We start from the raw sequence: 11333 nt of genomic DNA, 5'->3' as shown, positions 1-11333 counted from the left end.
TTGTATTGAATATGCACTTTTAGTACACTTAAAATCATGTGTTTTAAAATACTTGCAGACAAAATTTATTAAATAAAAGGCAACCAAAGTTTACTTCGAGTATGCTTTATATACTTAGTGCACTTTTTAAAGCTTTAACCATTATGTTTTAATAATCTTAGTATATAATATACTATAATGATTGTAGTGTGCTATGCAATATTTCTGTGATGCAAACAAATGTGTAATTACAAATATATTTTGAAAATATGACACAGTTTTCAGTGGAACCTTAACCAGTATTTTCAGAATCTCAAGAAAGTATGCTACAAATTATAAAGGAAATATAAGTAATATGCAAAGATGTACCGAAGTCCTTCTTATGAGGATTCAAAAAACTCTTTTGATGTCAACTTAATATCAGTTTAATCAATAATACAATTTTAATAACATGCAATTAAGTGTCCGTTACATTCAGTTCACACTTAAATATATTATTTTATATGATATATCATGTCCTTAATAAATATGCTTTTTCTATATATATATATATATATATTTTAAAGTGTAATTCTTTTTCACCATCACCATATTTACCTAGTTGTAATCATCTGAACTCAGCGTCTGTTGGCCATCATTATAAACTGAGAGAGGGTGATGCTACACCCCACATCGTATCATTTCAGACGAGTTTTAAATGGTTGAAACTGTCAGTATTAAGGCTACAGAAATAATAATTCTATGACAGTAACTGGAGCGAGCCATGTATTTAGCTGTGGAGCCGCTGTACGTGGTCAGTCAGGGTGTGTCTGTGAGCTGAGGGTCACTGCAAGCATGTCCTGTGTTTATACACAAGAGGAGCAGCATGTTACCCTCCTCTGTAAATTGGTCGTAATGTAACAATTACAGCTATGACTTCATTGAGACTGTTGGACCTCCACGAGCTCTTAGAGATCAAAGGATTGAGTATTTTCCCCATAATTTCAGTCAAAACAGAAGATGTGTGTGGGGTTCATCAGCTTCTGTGCTGCGTCTACTGTCCACCTCATTAAAGCAACAAGTCACTATTAGTATTATGAGATTATTTCTGGAATAAATTCCCACTTCAAGTTCCAGACCATTGTGAATCCGTATATTTGGACATACACAACCAGTTAATTCTGGAAGAATGAGATTTCCTTTAAATTTCTTTGAAAGATGTTTATTATGCTCAGCAAGGCTGCATTCATTTGGTCAAAATACCACAAAAACTGTATATTTTGTAAAAATTATTTATATTTTTACTATGTAAATATATTGTAAAATGTAATTTATTATCATAATTATTGTAGAAATGTTTGGGGTAAGTTAAATACACATATTTTATCCAGTAATAAGGATACATTAAATTGATCAAAGTGACAGTAAAGACATATATAAGACTTCTATTTAAAACAACAATTCTTTTAAACTTTCATCAATAATCCATTGAAAATTGTATCATGGTTTCCAATGAAATATTAAGCAGCAAAATGTTGACAAAAACATTGATAATAAAAAATTAAAACTGTAAAAACATTAAGCAAAACTCTTTTCACCATTGTTATTAATAAAAACCATTATTAATAATTGATAATCATTCATAACTGAGCACTACATCAATATATTATGGACATATTATGTATTTGAGAGTCAATGTGATATATAATGCCCTGCAGTATTTTAAACTGATTTAATAGGTACATGTGCTTTATGCTAATATTAAATTACATTACACAACTAGCGGACACATTATTTGTTTAGTGATTTACAGGACATTTAACAATTCCTTTCATTCCTGTAATAAAATTCCCAGAGTTAAGTGCTCAAGGGCTTGTCGTTGCTTTCTGTGTGTGTGACTGTGAAATCTCTTGTACTTTAATTACCATCCGGACATCAGTCATCAATCTTGACAGTGTGTGTGTGTGTGTGTGTGTGTGTGTATGTTCTGGAGACAGTGGGTGTGTGTGCGACCCATGGGAAGATGGGTGGAGGTGTGATGTGGTCATAAGATACTAATCTAAATTGGTGGTTTAAATGACGTGTATACTTTTGATAAATGATATACACTACCGGCCTAAAGTTTGGAACATTTATGATTCGTTTTAAAATATTTTTAAAGGAAGTCTCTCGTCAATTCTGCATTCATTTGACTAAAAATATACTGAAATATTATTACAATATCAAATAACTTTTTTTTATTAGAAAACTTTCAAAATTTAATTTCCTGCGATGCAATATTAGAATAAATAAATCAGGATATCAGAATGATTTCTGAAGCACTGGGTGACACTAAAGACTGGAGTAATGATGCTGAAAATTCAGCTTTGATTGGAGAAATAAATTACATTTTATAATACATTAAAATAGAAAACAGTTATTTTCATTTGTAATAATATTTCACAAGATTACCGTATCTTTGATCAAATAAATGCATCCTTGAGAAGCACTTTTGACCTGTAGCGTATTACTTCATTGTTTATTTATCTATTATTCACAACTAATCAGTTACATTTCTGTCTGATTTCATGAAGAACAGTTAAACAGCATAGTTTCTTGTGGAAATGGATTGTATTTGTATGGTCTGCAAATTAAGTACAGATAAAGTATATTTAGGCTTTGAGTTCAACAGTAGACTGATAAAGTTGTTATTAATTAAGATGATTTATTAATGTTTTAATGAGGCCATTACTCAGGTTTAGTTATTGTACGAGGTAGTCATGCTTTTTTCAAACAGTATTATTCACTGAGCATGAATTATAAATATGTTTACTAACACCATATCTCAAATGAAATAGCATGCCTGGAGCCTGTGGTTCTAATGCGTTAAAATTAAGATTATTCAAGCTTCTTCATCTAGAAAATGGATTAAGTGTGAGGCTGTTGGTTTATAATCTGCCACATGCATTTTTGGACTGTCACAAAACTGCTTAAGTTCGCCTTGGATGAAGAAACCCATTACCTCATTAAAAAAATTATTTGTCATTATTGTCATTTTTAGGCAGTAAGTTACAAGAAGCCATGCTTTACATAGTGAAAAAAAGAATGTGCACTTATAGTGTATTCAAACCTTAAAAGAATGTATTGTTTTATTGTACATGCAGATCATTTGAACTTTTAATGAAATTAAATGATCTTAAGTGCCTTACGTGAAGGCTTTTTATTACTTTTTATTACTGTTTCTTAACACACATAAGGACACTTTTTTTTGGTCAATGTCAAACAGATTTACTATAAAGTGCTTTAAAGAAGCTTAATTTGATGTAATGACTAACATACTGAAGCACATGGAAGGTACTTGATTATAATTCTAACTGTATATCACTTGATATAAATATAATAAATTGCAATATAAAGATGTACTTAAGTCTTAAGTGGGTCAAAGAAAATTAAACTGCCTTTAATAAATGGTTGGGAAGGTTACTTAAAAAAAAAACATTCTCTTTATTTACTATAGATTACAAAATACATGATCTAAAATGTATTTTGTAACGTATTTCGCAAGATAACTCAAGTTCAGTAATTTAATCTAAATACTTTGGAATACTTAAGGTAAGGTGACATTCACTTTGATGTTTACCAACTCTAAATAAAAAATGGGTGCATTTAAAACAATTATCATTTCTAAAGCTATAATTATAATGATTTAAATATAACATTTTGTACATTGACATTTGAAATAATGGGGGGGGGGGCATGTTTATAAACGTGTTTAGTTACAGGTGCATCTCAATAAATTAGAATGCCATGGAAAAGTTCATTTATTTTATTTCAGTAATTCAACTCAAACTTTTATTAAAGGTCCCGTTCTTTTTGATCCCATGTTTTAAACTTCAGTTAGTGTGTAATGTTGTTGTTAGAGTATAAATAATATCTGTAAAATTCTAAAGCTCAAAGTTCAATGCCAAGCGAGATATTTTATTTAACAGAATTCGCCTACAACAAACGAACCGTTTGGACTACAGCCCTCTACTTTCTTCATTAATGACGTCACTGGAACTGTTTTTTGATTAACCTCCGCCCACATGAATACACAAAAAAGGGGCATGTTCTTGTTGCGCTCCAACGGAGAAGAAGGAAGAGTTGCGTTTTGATGGAGAGTGTGTTTGTCGCCATGTCGTTGGAATGCTGTTATTTTCATCTCGGAGTCCAATCACCTTTGTTTGGCCTTCACAGGGTCGCTGTACTTAGAGATCAATGGTTACAATTTATGTTTAACACGGGTTCTGAAAATTATAATCCACATGTAAAACTATGTGCAGCACATTTTGCTGAGGACAGTTTCCTCAATCTCAATAAATTTAATGCCGGATTCGCACAAAGATTACAGATAAGTTAATTTTGGGGAAATACTGTGGTGTTTTTCTTACACGCAAAACATGAATACATGTTATATTGCACACTGTAAACACAATCAAAGCTTCAAAAAAACACGAAAAAACCTGACCTTTAAATAAATTCAATGCACACAGACTAAAGTAATTTAAGTCTTTGGTTTTATTTAATTGTGATGATTTTGTCTCACATTTAATAAAAACCCACCATTTCCAATACTTCATAAGACCAATTAAAAAAAAAAATTAGTGAATTGTTGGCCTTCTGGAAAGTATGTTCATTTACTGTACATGTACTCAATACTTGGTAGGGGCTCCTTTTGCTGTAATTCCTGCCTTAATTTGGCGTGGCATGGAGGTGATCAGTTTGTGGCACTGCTGAGGTGGTGTGGAAGCCCAGGTTTCTTTGACAGATGCCTTCAGCTCATCTGCATTGTTTGGTCTCTTGTTTCTCACCTTCCTCTTGACAGTAGCCCATAGATTCTCTCTGGGGTTCAGGTCTGGTGAGTTTGCTGGCCACTCCAGCACAGCAACACCATGCTCATTTAACCAACTTTTGGTGCTTTTGGCAGTGTGGGCAGGTGTCAAATCCTGCTGGAAAATTAAATCAGCATGGTCAGCAGAAGGAACCATGAAGTGCTCCAAAATTTCTTGCTAAACGGGTGCCTCAGTCCATTCCTTGTGAAGTTCACTCAAATTCTTAAATCGATTTTACTTGACAATCCTTATAAGGCTGTGGTTCCCTCGGTTCGTTGTGCATCTTTTTCTTCCACACTTTTTCCTTCCACTCAGCTTTCTGTTAACATGCTTGGATACAGCACTCTGTGCACAGACAGCTTCTTTGGCAATGAATGTTTTTTGTCTTACCCTCCTTGTGAAGGGTCTCAATGATTGTCTTCTGGACAACTGTCAGATCAGCAGTCTTCCCCATGATTGTGTAGTGAACCAAACTGAGAGACCATTTTGAAGGTTCAGCAAACTTTTGCAGGTGTTTTGAGTTGATTAGATGATTGGCATGTCACCATATTCTAATTTATTGAGATCGTGAATTGGTGGGTTTTGTTAAATGTGAGCTAAAATCATCACAATTAAAAGAACCAAAGACTTATACTACTTCAGTCTGTGTGCACTCAATTTATTTAAAACACAAGTTTAACAATTTGAGTTGAATTACTAATATAAATTAATTTTTCTATGACATTCTAATTTATTGAGATGCACCTTTATGTTTAAATATGAAACTACATTTCCAGTAGGTCGAGGCAAATCACTGAGTTAATGAATGTGACATTGAATAATCTGATTCGTCCAAAAGGACTGATTCATTAAGGAATCAAGCAAGTGATTTTATTCATGTAAATGAATCATTCCTTCTACCGATTGGTTCTAAACACAGAACTTACATCTTTTTTACAAGTTATATAAACATAAATAAACAACACATAATCCAAGATATCCCTCTGAACACACAGAGGGAATTCACAGCCCATCTTTCGTGAATGTAGGCCCTTGCTTCTTCGATCTGAGAATCAGTGGCAGTGAAGGAATAGCAGGTGTGCTGGCAGCGAGCAGCCCGTGCCTATCCAGGCCTGTTTGTGACTGTGAGTGAGGGAATGTGTTTTTCTTTTAATTATATTGTGGGAGCTGTTGAGCTCTGTCTGACAGAAGCCCTGATAGCTGTTTCTCACTAAGCCCGATAACAAGGCCCTGCTGGGCCGGGACTAAATGCACAGCAATGATGAACAAAGGACAGGAGCTTTAGTCAGGGGTCTGCAAACTGCTGACTCTCAGCACCAGCTAATGCAGTCCATCCATCTCTTTTTTTCTCCACTGCATTCTCGTTGACTTTTGACACCAGCATGCCCCCCAACAAAGAAACCCAAATTCACACTCTCTGTGTCTACTTCCGACCGACTCCCTCCTGTATCGGTTTGCCTCTCTTCCCGACTCAGTGACCGTCTCTGCTTCATGCTCGCTGGAAGTGATCTGCTCACAGCACCCGGCCCGAGTCTGACCCGTATCAGTGGAGCGTGGGATGCGTGTTCGGTGTGGGTGACCGTGTATCTTGTATTCTGCCATGTGTGAGTGTCTGCGAGGAATCTTCCGTGTCAACTGGAGGCCCTCTTCAGACGCAGGTGGGATTGCTGACATAACACCCTTCATGAAAAAGAAGTGTGCTTAACTGTATTGAATGTGAAACTGCAGACTGCAAGTGCAAATAAAAGACTGCTCAAGAGCACTTAAAGAAAGACACTTAAGTACACTTACTATTAAGTACATTTTAAATCATTATATTTGAATAATCTTTTGTTGTGTTTATAAGTGTACACTTATTTCAGTGTGTTGACTAATATTCTGAAGCACATGTAAAATACTTGATTATAATTTAATCATAGTGTGTTATTCGATATATTAAAAGTTAATATATTTTAAATGTACCAGCATAAGTGACTATCATTGCAAATGTTTTATATATGCCTATATATATTAAATCCATGACATACAAATTTCAAGAGAAATTACATTAAATTATATTTTAGTTTAATACTATGAACGCTTGTCAGTACATTTGGTAGTATGCTTTAACCATATTTCAAAGACAAAAAACTAATTATGAAATTACATATAAAGTTGTACTTAAGTCATACTTAAAAAAAAGAGTCAAAAAGCACTCTTGTGTGTATATTAACTAATTGCAGTTAATATACATTTAAAATATACACTTATATTAGAAGTATAATTGTAAACAACATTGAATTAAGTGTCAAAAACATTGCATTCATTTCACAATTAAGCGTTTTCTTACATTGTCCTTTACATTACATTTACATTTCACATTGTCCAAACTTATTTTATAGACTGGAAGTGGAAAACTGTGGTTACATAAGTTTCATGTCTCTTATAAGCTCACTTTAATGGATCCATTGTTATATACTGTTAGATCTGGATCAGAAGTTGCTTTGGTGGCATTTTCAGAATTCTTAAATCAAACCACTTCCTCTTTCTGTCTCATTAGAACACATTTTCATTGAACATGCAAGTAAATGTCTGGAAACATTAAATTCAGTTCACAGTTAGGTACATTATCCGCATAATAAGTGCTCTTTTTAAAAGTGTGCTAAAGTGCATTTCTTTTACAAGGGTGGTCAAGCTTGTCAAATTTCAGCTCTGGATCAAACAACACACCTAAGTTCCTAATTTTGTCATGCCAATAATCGGACCATGAACACCAGTATGTGGACATATCTAAACATCCTTTGGCAGGTCCAAAAAACATAATCTCAGTTTTATTCTGGTTTAACTTAGACATATTTCGAGTCATCCAGCTCTTAACCTCCTCCAGACAAGCAAATAGTATTTTAGAACCATTGTTCTCTCCCAGTCTTATAGGTAAATAGATCTGTATATCATCCGAATACAAATGGTAAGACATGCCATATTTAAAAAAAATGAGCCCAGTGGCAACATATACAAGGAAAATAAGATAGGGCCAATAACAGAACCCTGGGGGACCCCGCAAGTAACAGGCACTGCCATTGAAACAAAGTAACCATACTTTACAGAGAATGATCTATTTGACAGATAAGACTTGAACTACTCTAAAACAGAATTCCAGTTAAATGGGATAACCATTTTATAAGAATCAAAAATTTGTCAAAAGCTGCACTTAAGTACAATAAAATCAGAGCTGCTGTGAAATGTTGTTTATGTTGTTGAAAATGACATAATCTAATAATCTAATAAATAACACAAACGTCAAAATTTGAAGTTAATACGAAGTTAATACTGATTTTTGTGTTGCTTTCCTGCTGAATATTGTCACTTCTTGGTGGAAAAATTAATTAAGTATCTGGCTTTTAAAGTTAAGTTGATAGTAAAAATGAAAAAAGAAACTGAGGACAGCTAATAACTAATAATAATCTATTATTTTCAACTGCCTTTTTTCAAGTTAGAAATGGCAACAACTGCCCAAAGCAAAGCTTTGGAATGATTCCGTTTTTCAGTTAATATCATCTCCTCTGTATTTACTTAACTGTGATGAAGTACCAATTAATAATCCAAATTAATCTGCTCTGTAGTTTGTTAGCTATAAATTTTAAAAGAAACATGTAGTTGTAAAAGGAAGTGCTTTGAGATGGTTGATTTTTTTTTTTCTTTCAAATATTTATAACAGCTTGTACGAGAAAGAAAGGATGTATGTCAGGTCTATGTTTGCTTTTTTTTAACACAAGATTTCATGAATCAATGTTGGAAACCTAAGAAGGGAAACCCTCTCTTTTGCTTTATCATGTGATCACTTTGCCTGTCTGTTAGTCTATAAGTGTCACATTACATCTACACCCTGCTGCCTGCTGCCTGCTCTAGATTCTTGGCTGTCTATTCACCTGATAAGTGCATTCACTAATAAACTGGATGAATGCCTATCCTGCCCATAATGCTGCTTATCCTACTTGTATGTATTGAACAGATACAGGCTTTACAACAATGTGAACACCCTCGCTGCCGGGTGCCCGGCTAGAGGCTTTAAGTGCTATTTTGACCTTGTCAATCCACCTGCGTGTCACGTTGTGGGGATAGTGAAATTTTGGCAGCATCTTGTGACCTGTTAGAGCTGTTTGGGAATCACCCGACTCGGTTTCAACATGGGCAAGTTGCCCAAAAAAACAAGCATACACACCCCACTGTTGGACAGAAAGCTACTTGTGCAAGCGCTATCCTTGAGTGTTAAGCCCAAAACAGACCTCAAAAAAGTGAAACTGTAATTTTCCCAAAGAACAAAAACATAGGCCTGCTATTCCGTCTTGTTCAAAAATATATTGTCACAACTTTTTTTAACTTTTCCAGATGTTTGGAAATTGCTTGTTTGAATAGAGATATGTCAGTAAATCTGCATTCAGACCTTCAAGTCATACCTACATCATCAGGCATGTTCAAATCACTTGAAGGTGATTGACGATGATGTACCTTTTAAACATTGAAGGTGCTGAGTGACAGGGTTTCTGAAAGTTTTATGAAGGTAAATGTAAGACCAATGAAGGAAGATGTAAGGAATAAATTAAAGCAAATACAGAAAATATTTGAGAATACAACTCCCAATCAGGGTTAATTTAGTATCATTGATATAGCCTTCTATTGTAGTTTTTATTCATATTAAGGTTATATTATATAAGTAAGTTTTTCTGTTTTTAGCAGGCTACATCAAGTTGCTTCTTAGTACACCAAGTTGCAACTAGCAAAAAAAAAGTATTTATTTATTTATTACATTTTATTTTGGTTAAAATTTATTTTACATGACATTTTATTTAAAGTGAAACCTATAACCTTTATTCCTTAATTTGTTGAAGGATGAGTTAATTATGAATTTTTGGTGATGTTAGTGTCCGTTCAATTCTTAGATATGATCTTTCTGATATGTCTTTAATGAGTTTACCATCAGTTCGGAGTCATATTCTTCTGTGTTATGAAGCTGTTCGTGTCCATATAAGAATGGCAGCTGAGATGCTACTCTAGGACCCCTCCACCTCCCATTCCTGCTCTCCCACCCTCTGTATTCGGGGCATCCTACTGGCTTTATCCAATTGGATTGCTGACCACCTCCCCTAACAGAGACCATAATAATACTGCAAATGTCCCGGTCCATGCTTGTCAGTCAGAGTGTAAGGGGGAGAAAGAGAGTTTGTTACTGAGGGAATAATTGATTCTGCACAAGGGAGCACTCGATGAAGGTGAGTAATAGATGACTTGTGTTGTGTTACCTTGAGTGACTTTGCTCACAATAACAACATGACAAGACTCTTAGATTAATGTGAAAACTTTAGTACAGATAAATATGTGCAAGATTGACTTAGCTCTTGGGAATTGGAAGATTTTCACAGACCTAATGAGGATTACTAGTTACTTTTATTTAGGTTTTGGTGCTTACATTGTTTTTGTGACAAAATACCAAATGCTGTATATTTCATTTGTGCTAAGAAGTTCATTATACGGGAAACTCGCAATGCTTACCAGATGAAGCTTACATGAGCGTCTTAATGTTCTTCCTAGTACTGTCACTCATATTTACTGTAGGCACTGAAATGTTGAGTCACACTATGTTTGTGTGTGTGTGTGTGTGTGTGTGTGTGTGTGTGTGTGTGTGTGTGTGTGTGTGTGCCTCCTGTATTAGTCTCACACAGTTGCACAGCTGCAGCTCTGGTTATAAGATCCATCTCACGGTACTGTGTGGAGCTCATGGCCCAACATGCCATAGTTAAGATAGCAGCATAATGAAATATGTGACCCTGGACCACAAAACCTCAAGTCGCTAGGGGTATATATATATAACATTCACTGTATGGGTCAAAATTATTGATTTTTCTTTTATGCCAAAAATCATTAGGATATTAATTAAAGATCATGTTCCATAAATATATTTAGCAAATTTCCTACTCTAAATAAATCAAAACGTCATTTTTGATTACTAAAATGCATTGCTAAGAATTAATTTGGATAAATTCAAAGGCGATTTTCCTAATATTTAGATTTTTTTTTGCACCCTCAGATTCCAGGTTTTCAAATAGTTGCATCTCGGCCAAATATTATCCAATCCTAAAAAAAAAACATACATCAATGGAAAGCTTATTATTCAGCTTTCAGATGATGTATATATCTCAATTTTGAAAAATTGGCACTCAAGACTGTGGTCCAAGGTCATATATAATGAGAGTTAAAGGGATAGTTCACCCCAAAATGAAATTTACACACCCTCAAGCTGTTCCAAACCTGTATGAATCTCTTTCCTCTGCCGAACACAAAAGAATATATTTTGAAAAAAGTTGGTAACAGCCAATAGGGACCAGCACTGATCAGATCGATCAACAACCAAGACTGTATATGTAGCCAGGTAACTCTTATTTCTGATTTATGCTGAATGACTTGCAGACTCTGTCAGCGATATTTGATATGTTCTGATAAACACTGCCGGTGTACTTCATTCGTGTGCTTCATTGGAAGTGATAGCCC

Source organism: Carassius auratus, chromosome 43 (assembly GCF_003368295.1).
Source record: "Carassius auratus strain Wakin chromosome 43, ASM336829v1, whole genome shotgun sequence".
Classification (NCBI taxonomy): domain Eukaryota; kingdom Metazoa; phylum Chordata; class Actinopteri; order Cypriniformes; family Cyprinidae; genus Carassius; species Carassius auratus.
This window is presented reverse-complemented; position numbering follows the sequence as displayed.